At 44.3% G+C, this 12,997-nt stretch overlaps 1 long non-coding RNA gene across 1 annotated transcript; it reads right to left on the bottom strand.

Annotated features, from left to right (window-relative positions):
• Positions 1-365: 365 nt before the first annotated feature.
• Positions 366-12,062, bottom strand: LOC120620414 (uncharacterized). Its single transcript, XR_005657855.1, has 3 exons — positions 11,199-12,062; positions 9,860-9,985; positions 366-668 (listed from the first exon to the last, which is right to left on the bottom strand). It is a non-coding gene; the product is annotated as an uncharacterized LOC120620414 (long non-coding RNA).
• Between the last annotated feature and the right edge of the window lie 935 nt (positions 12,063-12,997).

The following is a 12,997-nucleotide window of genomic DNA, read 5'->3' on the forward strand; positions in this document are numbered from 1 at the left end:
ACTTCTTTTAAAGGCCCTGTCTCCAAAAACAGTCATGTTCTGAAGTCCTGGACTTAATGTATGAATTTGGGGGACATAATTCAACCCATAACAGACCAGATCAGTTTTTCCCAAAGTATGGGCTCCTGCTCCTGGTGGAATTGGCTTTACATCAGGTGTAGAAGAAAGCCTCAAAGAACAATCTATCCTTCTGATTACTTTAAGGAGGAAGTATTCGGTTTAGAACTAATGTGCCTCTACTACCTTTCTGACACCTGCCAGAGCAAATGGAGAAGAGGCCTCTGGCACAGAGCCTCAGGCTGGCAACTATATCTGTATTAATTATCTATTGCTGCATAGCAAATGACTCTCAAACTTAGTGGCTTCAAACAATTCACATTTATTATAGCACAGTTCCTATGGGTCAGGAATTCAGAAGCAACTTAGCTGGGTGGTTCAAGGCTTCTCATGAGGTGCAGTCACCTACCGGCTTGACTGGAACTGATGGATACACCTTGAACGTGGATCAGGTTGGTTCTGGCTATTGGAGGGAGCCCTCAGTTCCTTGTCATGTGGCCGCTTGAGTGTCCTCACAGCATGGCAGCTGGCTTCCTACAGAATGAGAAATCAAAAGAGCAAGGAGGAAGGCACAATACCCTACATCACTTCCGTCGAATCCTATTGGGAGGCTGTGGAATGAACAGGGCACAGGTCGGCCTTAGTCCCCATGGGAGGGAAGCACACGTGAACTTGAACACCAGAGGCGGGGGTCGCTGGGGGCTGTCTCAGAGACTGACACAGTTGAAATTAATGAGAGTTTTATTGTCTGATAACTAATCTTCCGATTACCTTGTCTATATTCGTATGCGCAGAAAATATATATTAGTATTTTGTGTTCTTTTAATTTGCATGAGTGGTATGTTATATGTAAATATAGACCCTGCTTTTTTTTCACTCAATAACATATTTTTGAGATCAATCTGCATTGATATACATAGATCGGATTCATTCTCTTAAATTATAAGTATGTACTATTTTTATTTATCCATTCCCCTACTAATAGCCGTTTAGATTGTTTCCCATTTTTTGCATTTATAACAGTGATGACTCAATCATCTTCATACGTGTCCTAGGATAGATAATAAGAAAACTAGCTGGGTTATAAAATATATGCACTTTACATTTTGCTATGGGGCCAACCGTCCTTCACAATAGTCGTGCTAATTTACACTCCCCCCACAAAGAGGCGTGTTTCTTTTTCTCCACGATATGACTAATTCTTGATGTTGCCAGACATTTTAATGTTTGCCAGTCTGATGAGTAGAGAAATGGTATCTCAGTGTTTTAATATTTTAGAATTGTGGTCAAAACACATAACACAGAACTATGGTCTTAGCCATTTGTAAGTGGACGGTTCGGCAGTGTTAAGTGCCCTCACGTGGTTGCACAACAGCGCTCCAGAAGTTTTTCATCTTGCAAAACTGAAACTCTACACCTGTGGAGCAATACCTCCCCATTCCCTGCCCCCAGCCCCTGGCAGCCACCATTCTACTTTGTGTTTCTATGAGTTTGACTTTAGGTAACTCATAGAAATAGAAACATACAGTGTTTGTCTTTTTATGACTGTTTTATTTCACTTTGCACAAGGTCCTCAAGATGCATTCATGTTGTAGCATGTGACAGAATTTCCTTCTTTTTTGAGGCTGCATACTATTCTGTTCTGTGTATATACCCATTTTCGGCCCATTCATCCATAAATGAATAGTTGGCTGTTGTGAATATTGCTGCTGTGAACAAGGATATACAAATATCTCTTCTTTTAATTTTTTGTATATATACCCAGAAGCAGGATTGCTAGATCATATGGTAATTTTATTTTTAATTTTTTTGAGGAACCTTCATATTGTTCTCCATAGCAGCTACACCATTTTCTATTCCCACCAACACCAACAGTGCATAAGGCTTCCAATTTCTCTACATCCTCAATGTGTGTTGTTTTCTGGATTTTTCATAGTGGCCATTCAACATTTTGATTTTCTATCTCCCTGAGTACAAGTAAGGCCTGGACATCTTTACACACTCCCATTTAAATGATGTGGGAATTATGGTTCTAGGAGATTAAATCGCTTGCCCCAAAGCACAGAGCTAGTCCGTGGTGGAGCCAAATCAGAACCCAGGATGGTGTGGTCCACACACCCATGTTCTCTGCCTTTGAACTTGTGGTATTTCTTTAAGAAAAGGAAGGAGGGGGAAAGAGCAGCTCTAGGCTTCTGAACTCCTGCCTGTTATGCCTCTGACAAGTGGGGAATCTACAGAGCATTATTTTTCTTGGATCTACGGGCCAAGTGGAGTTACCTCCACCCAGGAGGAAGCGGTGTCTAAGCTCATACCCCGGACGGGAAATGTGTGCCCAGAAGATTAGCTCTATTGTGTGGGGCTGGACGCTTTCCACCGACTTTGTTTATGGGACAGATTGTTTTTGTGAAGTTGTTTGCTCCGGTGAGTCTCCAAGCTCCAGCAGCCTCCTGGCCAAGGAGAGGGTCAGATTTACGGGTAGCCCCGGAGCGTGGCCAGGAAAGGCCACAAAGGAACAGATCCCCTGGGGGACTTCAGGAGTCTGTCTGGGGTTTCCTCAAAAAGCAAAATCATGGCCCTATTTCCTTTTATTTTATTTTAAAATCGAATGAGCAACAGAGCGGTGGAGTTTTCTTCCCTCTTGGCTCTTAGAGCTGATATTTTTATGTCACAGTGACATCCCCTGTCAGCTCACCTCTGCGCACTTCCATATGTGTTGCTGGGATTTTGAGAGTTCTTTTCCCAAAAATTATTTCTGCCAGAAGCATCATGCACCTAACCGCACAAGCTCCCTTGCACCCATTTGTTCCAAATCAGTTAGCAGATGGTGCCTGTAGAGCAAGTGGTTCACACCCCTCGCTCAGAGGCCACTAGGCATCTCTGCTCGGGTGGTCTAGGACGATGCGTTGTGTCTGGCATGTGGTACAGATACCAATTACTAACATGTGCTCTTTCTTTATTGTTCCATCTTCCAACCCACCCACCTAGCCACCCACCCAGCCAGATTTCCCCGTCACCCTGAGCTTCCATACTGCTCCCAGACCTCAAGAATTTAAGCCAGGCACTCTGGCGGAGATGGAGGCAGAAATAAGGAAGAGATATAACGCTTCTTAGCTTTTCTGAGCCTCAGTTTTCTTACCTATAAAATGACATGTAAGGGCCACTCTGAGGGAGACAAGGACATTGGTAGCCAAAGCACTTACTACAGTGCCAGGTACCTGGGAAGCACTCAGTAGATGAGATGGTTCCTATTATTTTCTGAATGCCCACCTGGAGTCAGACCCTGTATTAAAGACACAGGAAGATGAAAGGAAATACAACCTTGTCTCTAAGAACTCACCTTCGAGTGTGAGGACTACCACGGGACAGACTAGCATACATAGTGATGAGAGACAGGCACACAGAAGAGGCACCTAAACCAGGCTGAGGGTATCAGGGATGTCTTCCTGGAGGAGGTGACATCTGAACTGAGACTGAAAAGTGACCTCCTCTGCTATTTAGGTGATCTTGCCAAAAGCATGCCACAGTCTCACATGACACTAGTTGGTGGCCATATCCAGTGGAAGGCTTTTCTTATCTGCTGCAGCCCTGGGTGGCCTCCTCTCTTGAATCCCCTCGGTTCTGTACTGGAAAAGGAAATCTATACTTAACTATTTCCTCTCTCGTGTAATACGGTGTCAATGCCTATGAATGTCTCCATTCTCTATGAGGAAGGATATCTTCTTAAAGCTTTTCATGACTCTCATAGTCCCTGGCAAAGGCCTTAATCATTCATTCATTTATTCATTCATTCACTCATTCAGTCATTTAATCAATCTAGTAAGTGTCAATAAACACCAGATGGTGACAAGATGAACTTCACCCAGGAAATCTAAGTTTTGTACAAGCATTAAAATAAAGCCTATTTGTCTCTTTCCTGTCACTGAGCCACCGTCCAGGTTCCAGCAGCTCTGGGTACCACTGATGGCAGCATCCATGGCAATACAGTAGGATGGAAGGGAGAATAAGTTTTTAAGTTCCACGTCTAGCATGTGACCTGTGTCATGATCTGGTCCTCATTTTACCCTCATAATCCTGGGAGGTAGCCTCCATTTTTCTCGTTTCCCTGGTCACTGTCCCGGCGGGTCTTAGTTGTTGAGTCTGCAGCCAGTGGACTCCTAGACAGTTTGCAATCAGCTTGGTCCACTCAAGTTGGCTCCCAGCTGACCAGCCCTTGCCTCAGCTCTTTCTGGTCCTGGAGTTCCCTCTGGGGTCCGGCCTCGCACTCCATTTTGCCCCTGGTCATCTCCGGTCATCTTGTGGTTCTCTGTCTTGGGGCCACTTCACTATTCTCACAGCAATTCCCATTCATGTCACCCACTGGCACTATCAGCTATTTTTCTGTATCCCCCCACAGAGCACACAGAATCTTCTGGATGCAAAATCGGAGCCCTCCTCCTGCCTACCCATATTGCGTACTGATTTTATTTTAACGTTGTCTTCTCCTAGAATCTTTTACAGGAAGTTATACAAAGGCTTCTCTGCTTCTGGCTTTCCGCACACCCTAACAATCCTCTCCTAGAAGTGCTGCCTCCACGGACACCCCGACACAGCTGACTGCTTCCCCCCATTTCTTCCACACTCTCTGCTGGGCTGGCAGGGGTTAGCCCAAGAGTAGGGGAGAAGGTGACTCAAGGAAGGAGTGTGTGTTGGCAGGTATTTGAAAATCTGACCTGTTTCGCTGCCTGTCGAGGCTCCCAGGAGGCTTAAATGGAGCCAGATGTGTGTGCTTTTGAGCACACGAGACTAGACCGAAGGGATAGAAGGAGTGTAGGTTCTGGAATCAAACCGCTTGGGTTCGCGTTCTACCCCTACCAGCTAGACGCTGTCTGACCTTCGGCAAATCATTTAAACTCTCTGAACCTCAGTTTGTAAAATGGGGATGGTATTAACACTGCACCTCACTGACTCATGTGAAATAAATGAAACGATGCCCCTGTGTTCATTAGGACGTGTGTTTTGGGTGCTGATAATAAAAATTAGGTGCCAATTTTATTTGGGGATATGTGCTCTTGGGTGCCACCTCAATAAAAATGAAGTGTTTGTTTGTTTGTTTGTTTGTTTGTTTGTTGTTATGAAGAAGAATATGGGTGTTGGGTAGGTTCCTAGCAAATGGTTTCTGCCATGGCTGCTGAAGTGGTCCCAGCATCGTATCTAGTACAGAAGAAGTACTGGAAAATGTTAATTAGTAGTAGCCTTGGTCATGGACTGTGTCACATGGGATCTGAAATTTGGGCTGGAATCTACTGGGTTGTGAGGCAGTTAGGGAAGAAAGACTGTAAGGTCCCTTGGAATCACCCAATCAAGGCTGTACTCATTGTTTCTCCTCCAAGCGCCTCTTTGCCTGGCACATAGTAGATGCTTAATAAATATTTTATTGAGTGAATGAATGAATGAACCTCTTTAACCCCAGTGGGCTATAGCCCACCCACCCACCAACACATGTGGAATCTCTGTCCCTATAACCTCCAGTTGACCTCCGAGTGGCTTTGACTGAGCCCCAGTTGCAAAGCTCAGCTCTGCTCTTCCCACGGTGCACACCAGTAAAATCTCCTATTAGATTTCATTTCCAGCACTTCTTGGCCTGGACTTTGGAATATGCCAGGCTTTATGCACCCTGCTCTTTTGTGTGTCAATGCCTGTCTCCCTCTGCACCCCGCCCCCAAGGTGCTAATCCAGCAGCTCACTGTAAATGGTGTGCATTTCTTCCAACTGCCACGGTCATGTTTCTTAATCAATAGCCCGACTTGTCAGCACCAAGTAAACACAGCCTTGATTTCAGAAGGAAGCCAAGGGACACTGCTGCGAAACACACAGAGAAAGAACCCTTTCTTTCATATATTAATTAGGCCCTTAAGTCAACAAATAATAGCAATCCTTTGAGCAGGGATTATGTGCCAGGCACTGCTCTAAGGACTAGACATGCATGGACTCATTCAATCCTTGCAATCTTTCAAGGTGTTGTGACTGTCCTTTTATATGTGATGGAGCTAAGGAACAGATTGGTTCACAGTTATTGAATGTTATCCTGAGTCAGGCCGTGTGCCTAGGGGCTGAAGATGTTGTAGTGAATAAGACAGACATGAATTCCTGTCTCACCGTGCTTAGAGTCTAGTGGAGGAAAAAGACAGACAGCAAAATTAACACCATGTTTCAAATGTGTTTCAGTTAGGGCTGCTTTTGGCTGCAAGTACCAGGTAATCCAATTGCAGTGCTCAAGAATCTGATGTTTGCGTGGTCTTTCCCTCATGGCCCTAGAATGGCTGAACAGTTCCAGTCATCAACCCTGTGATTCCACAGGAACATGCAAACGGGAGAAGGGGCAGCACCGGCTCCTTTCATTGGTCAGATCTGGGTCAAATGACCACCTCTGCCTGATGGTCACTAAGGATAAATTAAATAGGACCATGGGAGAGAGGGCTCCTGTATATAGGGTGGTCGGGGGAGGTGACATTTGGACAGAGACCTGATGACAAGGGGCCAGCCCTGCAAAGATATGGGGATGGAGCATTCTACCCAGAGAACATAGCGAAGCAAAGAGCCTTGTTTGGAGATCAGTATGGTGAGATCGGGGGAGGGAGAAAAGTCCAGTGTGGCTGGAGCATGAGAGGAAGGACAAGCAAGACACACGAAGGCCACGGAGGAAGAGGGGCTGGTTCGTGCAGAGTCTCTTAGGTCCTCTAAGAGGTTTGGATCTTATTTGATGTGTAATGGGCAGTTACTGGAGGCTTTTAATCAGAGGAGTGAAATAATCTGATTCATGTCTTAAAAGGAATTATTGGGGCAGAAGAATGGTTGTGAGAGTCACAAGGCTTAAGGAGATTTGATTCTAGGTGACGGAGTAGTGTTTCCCATCTCCTTTTTCTTGGGTTTTCTTTTTCTGTCTCTTGGACGTCCTCCGACCCCTTTTGGTTTTGCCGTAGCTCTTGGAGAGCTGGACTGTGTCATGCTCATCTCTGTCCCCACATGGCAGCACTTGGTAGAAGTCACTCTAGCTGAACTGCACAGAGGCAAGTGCTCTAGTCCAGGGTTCCCAAACTTCAGCCACTTGCATTCCAGTCTCCTGGTTCTTGGCCAGATCAGTGGCTCTTAACCAAGCGAGTTTGCCTCCCCGGGGGCATTTGGCAATGTCTGCAGATATTTTTGGTTGTCACAACCAGAGGGATGCTTCTGGCATCTAGTGCGTAGGGACCAGAGACGCTGCTAACCATACTGCAGTGCACAGGGCAGCCCTTCACAACGCAGAATTATCCGACCCCAAATGCCAATAGTGTCATGGTTGAGAGGACCTAGACTAGATCTGCACACCTATTATTTATACCTATACTATTTGATTATTTCCTTAACATTTCCCTTTAAATTAATTCACTTTTTCAATCCAAAAAATTTTAGAGAAGCCATATATCACTACCATAAATAAGGTACCAGTGTCGCTTGCCATAAATAGAAGATAATTGGAAAGATAAATACTCAGAAAACAAAAGCCAATTGTATTCTAGCTGGATATTGTTCCTAGTTCAAAACTCTAAGTTTTCATTTGTTAAAAAGGGAGTCTGTTCAATGACATGAATGTCTAAGAAAGACTGAGGAACTGTTTCAGATTAAATCAGACTAAAGAGAAATGACAGATAAATGCAGTATAATTCCGGACTGGATCTTGGATCAGAAAAATGAAAATTACTGAAATGACTTCATTGGGCCAATTGGCAAACTTTGAATATGGGCTGCATGTTAGATACTGGCAGGCTATCAATATGAAATTTCCTGAATTTAATAACAATGCCTCGGTTATGTAAGGGAATGTCCTTGTTCTTGGGAGATGCATGAGGTATTTAGGAATAAAAGATCATGACATTATCAACTTATTCTCAAATGCTTTTTTTTAAGCGTGTGTGTGTGTGCGTATGTATTTATACATATGTGTATGTATTATGTGTATACATATCTGTGTGTATACACATATACTTATTCATATACACAACACACATACGCACAAAGAAAGCAAATGTGGCAAAAATGTAAACAGTTGGCGAATCTAGGTGAGAGTATGAGAGATTTTATTCTACTGTTCTCACAACTTTTCTGTAGGTTTGGATGTTTGCAAAATAGAAATTAAAAGCAAGAAAACAAACAAAAGACCTCTCCCGAATGTACTTCTGGTATCATAAAAGCCTCACATTTTTTAAAAGCTCAGGAGGACTTCAATATCAGTTTCTAATGAATTGAATGCTTCACATTTTACTCCCAAAATAGTTGACAAAAATTAAGATGACTTCCAATTGGAAAAATGTCTTGCATGCCATCACATTTATGTTGATAAAACAGCCAATTAAAGAATGATACTAGAATTGTTTTGTTGGGGTTTCCTACTACTGCTGTAACATCACATGTCTAGAGCGGCGGTTATGTACAGCCATGAGAGAATACGTTCTAGTCAGTGTGCCTGAGTCTGGGATGCTCTTGATTAATAATATAAAACAAACAAACAAACATATTTTCTTAAAAAAAAAATTGGCAAAGGTCAGAGAGGTGCTGAAGAGAAAGTAGCACCAACAAGAGACTTCCTCAGCAGAAAGATTGAAAGCAAATTGAAAGGGGGATGATTTTTTTCACTCTGTGATTCAGTGTTTTCAGCCAAGGGTCAGTCTACCCAAGGCCCCTGGAAGCTCAGCCATGGACGTTTCTCTTCAGTCTTATAAAGTCCTAGCCTAAGAGGGCTTTCTCAAACCAAAATGGAGAAGGCACACTGGAAGCCAGGTGCTAATTTGGGGGAGGGCCGTCCTGCCCTTTGAAGTCTCTTGATAATACCCGACCTGACTTGTCACTCCCACCCACATTCCAAGTCCTGGGGAAATTCCAGTGTCCTTGCAAAGATGTCATCACATTCCCGGGGCCTTAATTCTCACTGTCACCTGAGTCTCAACTTCCTCCTGTCTCTGCCTACTTCTCCTTCTCTCTCTGGCTCTTGTGGCAATTCCTTTGTCTTCAGTCTGCAGGCATTCAGTCCCTCGCTGTGATTTCACACACACACACACACACACACACACACGCCTTGCGCACACACACTGTAGAGACACACAGAAACACAGATACAGATACATACAAACTCAAAAACAGAGGCACATAGAAATAAAGACACATCCAAACATAAACAGGCACAGTGGTATACAAACTGAGAAACATCTACGGACATATGCGCAGACACAAACACACACAGACATAGATACACACATACCTGTGCACAGAGAGACACACACAAACAAGCACAGACACATAAGCATGCATTCACAGACAGTCACACACAGACACGCCAAACCTGAGTGTGTGGTAGACTTTACAAGGGTCGGGGGCCTGGAGAAGGTTTTCAATGCAAACAATTTATAAATGAGCGTTAAGTATCTTCCTTTAAGGTCCCCGGAACATTCTTCCTTTCTTCCCTTCTTTCATCTCCCCACTCCCAAATATTCTTCTCCACTTTTTTCTTATCAGAACAACTCATTTCTTCCCAAACCCCCATTTCAAAGTCTGCTCTGGATATCCCTTTCATCTCTCTCATGCATGTGCTCTGCCTTCCAATCTGGTCTCTTCCTCTCACTTATCAACAATAACTCGAAAAATTCAGCCCCTCATTTTTAAAAACTTTTTAAATAGAATTCTAGACTTACAGAAAAGCTGCAAACGCAGCAGAGTGTTTCCATAGCGTCTTTTATAATGATGCTACAATGACCCAAACTGAGAAATTAACCTGGGTACAATATTGACTAACCCATGGAACTCATTCAGATTTCACCAGTGTGCAACATCTTTTTCCGTCCAGGGTCCCACATTGCATTGGGTCATCAAGTCTCCTTGGTCTCCTCCAGTCTGTGACAATTCCCCAGTTCTTCCCCGTCTTTCATGATTTTGACACGTAAAAAAAAAAAAAATACTAGTCAGGTATTTTGTAGACTGTCCCTCAGTTTGGGTTTGTCTGACGTTTTCTCTTGATGTGACAGGGATTCTGGGGAAGGGAACCATGAAGGTGAAGGGCCCTTCTCATCAAAATGACCAGGGGTTCATAGCAATGTAACTTTTTACTGGTGATAAGTTAGGTGTCTGTAATTAATATGGACTCATGGGTACTTATTTTATTTTACGGCTTATGATTCAATACTATCAGTATCTCGTCGCTCAAAATTTTCCAGCTTTGGCCTTGAGGTGCTCTTTAAGCTTGACTCCTAAATCCTTTCAATAAGCCCCCGATTTTGTTGAAGAATGCTCCAATTTCCGGCACCACAAGATGTTCCAGGCTCATCTTGTACTTTCCCTGCCCCAGCTCTGGAATCAGCCACTTGTCTAAGGGGGCCTGGTTCCTTTTATTGGAGAACCAGAGTTTAGAAACCAAAATCTGCATGCTGGGTGTGCTCATTGCTACTGGAAAGTCTTGCTTCTAGGCCCTCTCACTGTTCAGGGCTTAGAAATATATTACGTATACCAATCCACACATATATGCACATCTAGTATATTTATATGTCTCTATATATTTTAACATTTTATATATTATATATAAATATTAATATTTTTATATATAAACATATATATTTTAATATTTTAATTTTTTCATAGCAATACTACTGATCTCAATTCATCACTGTGGGGTCAATCTTGCCTCCCTCCTTATTTGTAAATTTCTTTATTTATAACTTTGTTTTTTAATTGAAGGGCTGATCCTTAAATCTTGAGAAGTTGCAAAAAAAAAAATGTTTCCATCTCATCCCTCCCCTTACCCTTTCTCCTCTGGAAATGGCTGACATGAGAATACAACATTGAACGCTAGATGTTGTTGTCAGAAGCTAGATAAAAGAGAACCCAGCAGACTCCGTAGTCCTTCTTAGTGCAGAAAGAACTAATTACACACTTCCTATTTCATCGGCAGTGGGGGTGCATGAGGGTTAGCCCAGGCTCTGGAATGTGAGCTCCTTGTTCCAGCCAAATGAGTCAGTTGAGATGGGAATACAAATTTATTTGAGCAGTTCTGTATCAATATGGGTCTGGGGAAAAAGAAAAATGGTTTGCCTGTTTTCTGCTCCATCCCCCTGGACAAGGTTGCCCAGTGGTCCTCTTACCTGGACTACTGTCCTTGCTCCTGGAAGAACCTTGCCCCTTGCTGGCTGCCTTCTTACGTCCTCATTGATTTCTGTCCCCTCCTCCTCCCAACGAGTATGCCGTTCCCTTTCCCTCCCATTTCCCATCTTTATTTCCCTTTTCGCAGACTGAATTTTCACCAAAAAGCAGGTTCTAGCAGAAACCTTCCACGGCTGGATCTTCAGAATCTTTTCAGTCAGAAAAGCCATTTTCCTTTATTTTGTCGTCTGAGGTTTGGTTTTTCTCTTCATTTCCCTGTTCTTGGGGGGATTTTCTGTTCTTCTGTCCTTTCATAACAGCTTGGAGTTATTCAGCATGAAAACCTCAAGGAATGCTCTGCCCAAAACTCAAAATTTGCCCACCACACTCCAGATATGTGAAAGATAAGTCAGGAAGGGCAACAGGCAAGAGTTGCTCACTCTGGGGGATGTGGGGAGCGCTTATTATTTGAAACTCAAAAGCCTCACTCTTTTACCTCCCACTGGGAAGCAAGAAATAAGCCCGTTCCAGGTATTCTTCTTCTTCGTTATCGATGATTCCAGAAGCACACAGGCCTGTTTGACCGGGAGCCTGCCACTGCCATGGCCAGGGGTGGGGGCCACCTTCACGGCGGCCTGGCTGACCAGGAATGAACCCAGAATACCCCGGAGTGAGATGACGTCAAGTCAGTGAGGGAGGGAGCTTCGGGAGAGCCCATATTTTCTTAGCCGTATCCAGGAAGCCTAGATGGGAAGGTCTTGGCAGCCCCAAACCTCCTGAGGAGCCAACTGGGCAGCTTCATAGGGGGCAGTTTCATGGCAGGGGGGACCAGGGGTGTGCCAGGTCATCTTGGGCAATGAACCGACAAGGAGACAAGAACTCATTTCAAGAATTCCAAGAATACTATCCTTTCTCGGAAGGAATGCTTAGCAAAGTCACCTAGGGCTGGCAGGAAGGGAGGGTGAGTAATAAAGATAGCTCTGGGGACTTGCTGAATAGCGGTGGTTATACTAATAAGAAGGAGACAATGATGACAATGACAATGACGAGGAAGGTTGCTGGAATTTAATTCAGTTCCTCCTGATGAGCCAGGCAGTGTGCATGAGTTTACTGTGCAAATCTACCTCACTGAATTCTCACAAAGATTGTGTCAGGCAACTACTGTCATTAGTCCCATTTACATCTAAGAAACCGAGGCTCTGAAGAGATTAAGTATAGTGCTTGGGGTCACAAAGGTACAAAGTGGTGAACGCTGGATTAAAATCCTGACCCTGCTTTCTGAAATACTTTGCTCTGTGGTCTTCTAGGGAGAGTCCGTCTCGTAAGCCATAGGACTTCGGTATTGCTGAGCTGGCGTTCAGGTAGCTGTGACTGATGCTTTAGCGCAGGTGCTCACAATGTTGATCAGATGGTCCAGAGAAGGGAACCCAAGGCCCCGCCCACTACGAGGCTGCAATCTAAAGGTAGAGAGACACGTGCAGGGCCATCTGCAGGACCAGGCTGTGGTCACTGCACCAAGGCCAGGGGCCATCTATGCGAGTATCCGAGGATTCGGCCGGTGTTGGAAACAGAGCCATGGCAATGGAGGACAGGTATGCCAAGCAGAGGAACCAGCATGAGCCAAAGCAGGAAGGCATGAAGTGGCATGGCATGGGCCTAGAAGGACAAGCAGTTTGGGATGGCTGGGAAAGAAGGTCGTAGGTGAAGGGGAGGATAAGAGCAGCAGCTGAAGAGATAAGCAGGCGCCCTGCGTGAACCGGCTAAGCCCGGTGTTGAGGAATGTGGGCTGTAGATCCAGGAG

The sequence above is a fragment of the Pteropus medius genome, unplaced genomic scaffold (genome assembly GCF_902729225.1).
Source record: "Pteropus medius unplaced genomic scaffold, Ma_sr-lr_union100, whole genome shotgun sequence".
NCBI lineage: Eukaryota > Metazoa > Chordata > Mammalia > Chiroptera > Pteropodidae > Pteropus > Pteropus medius.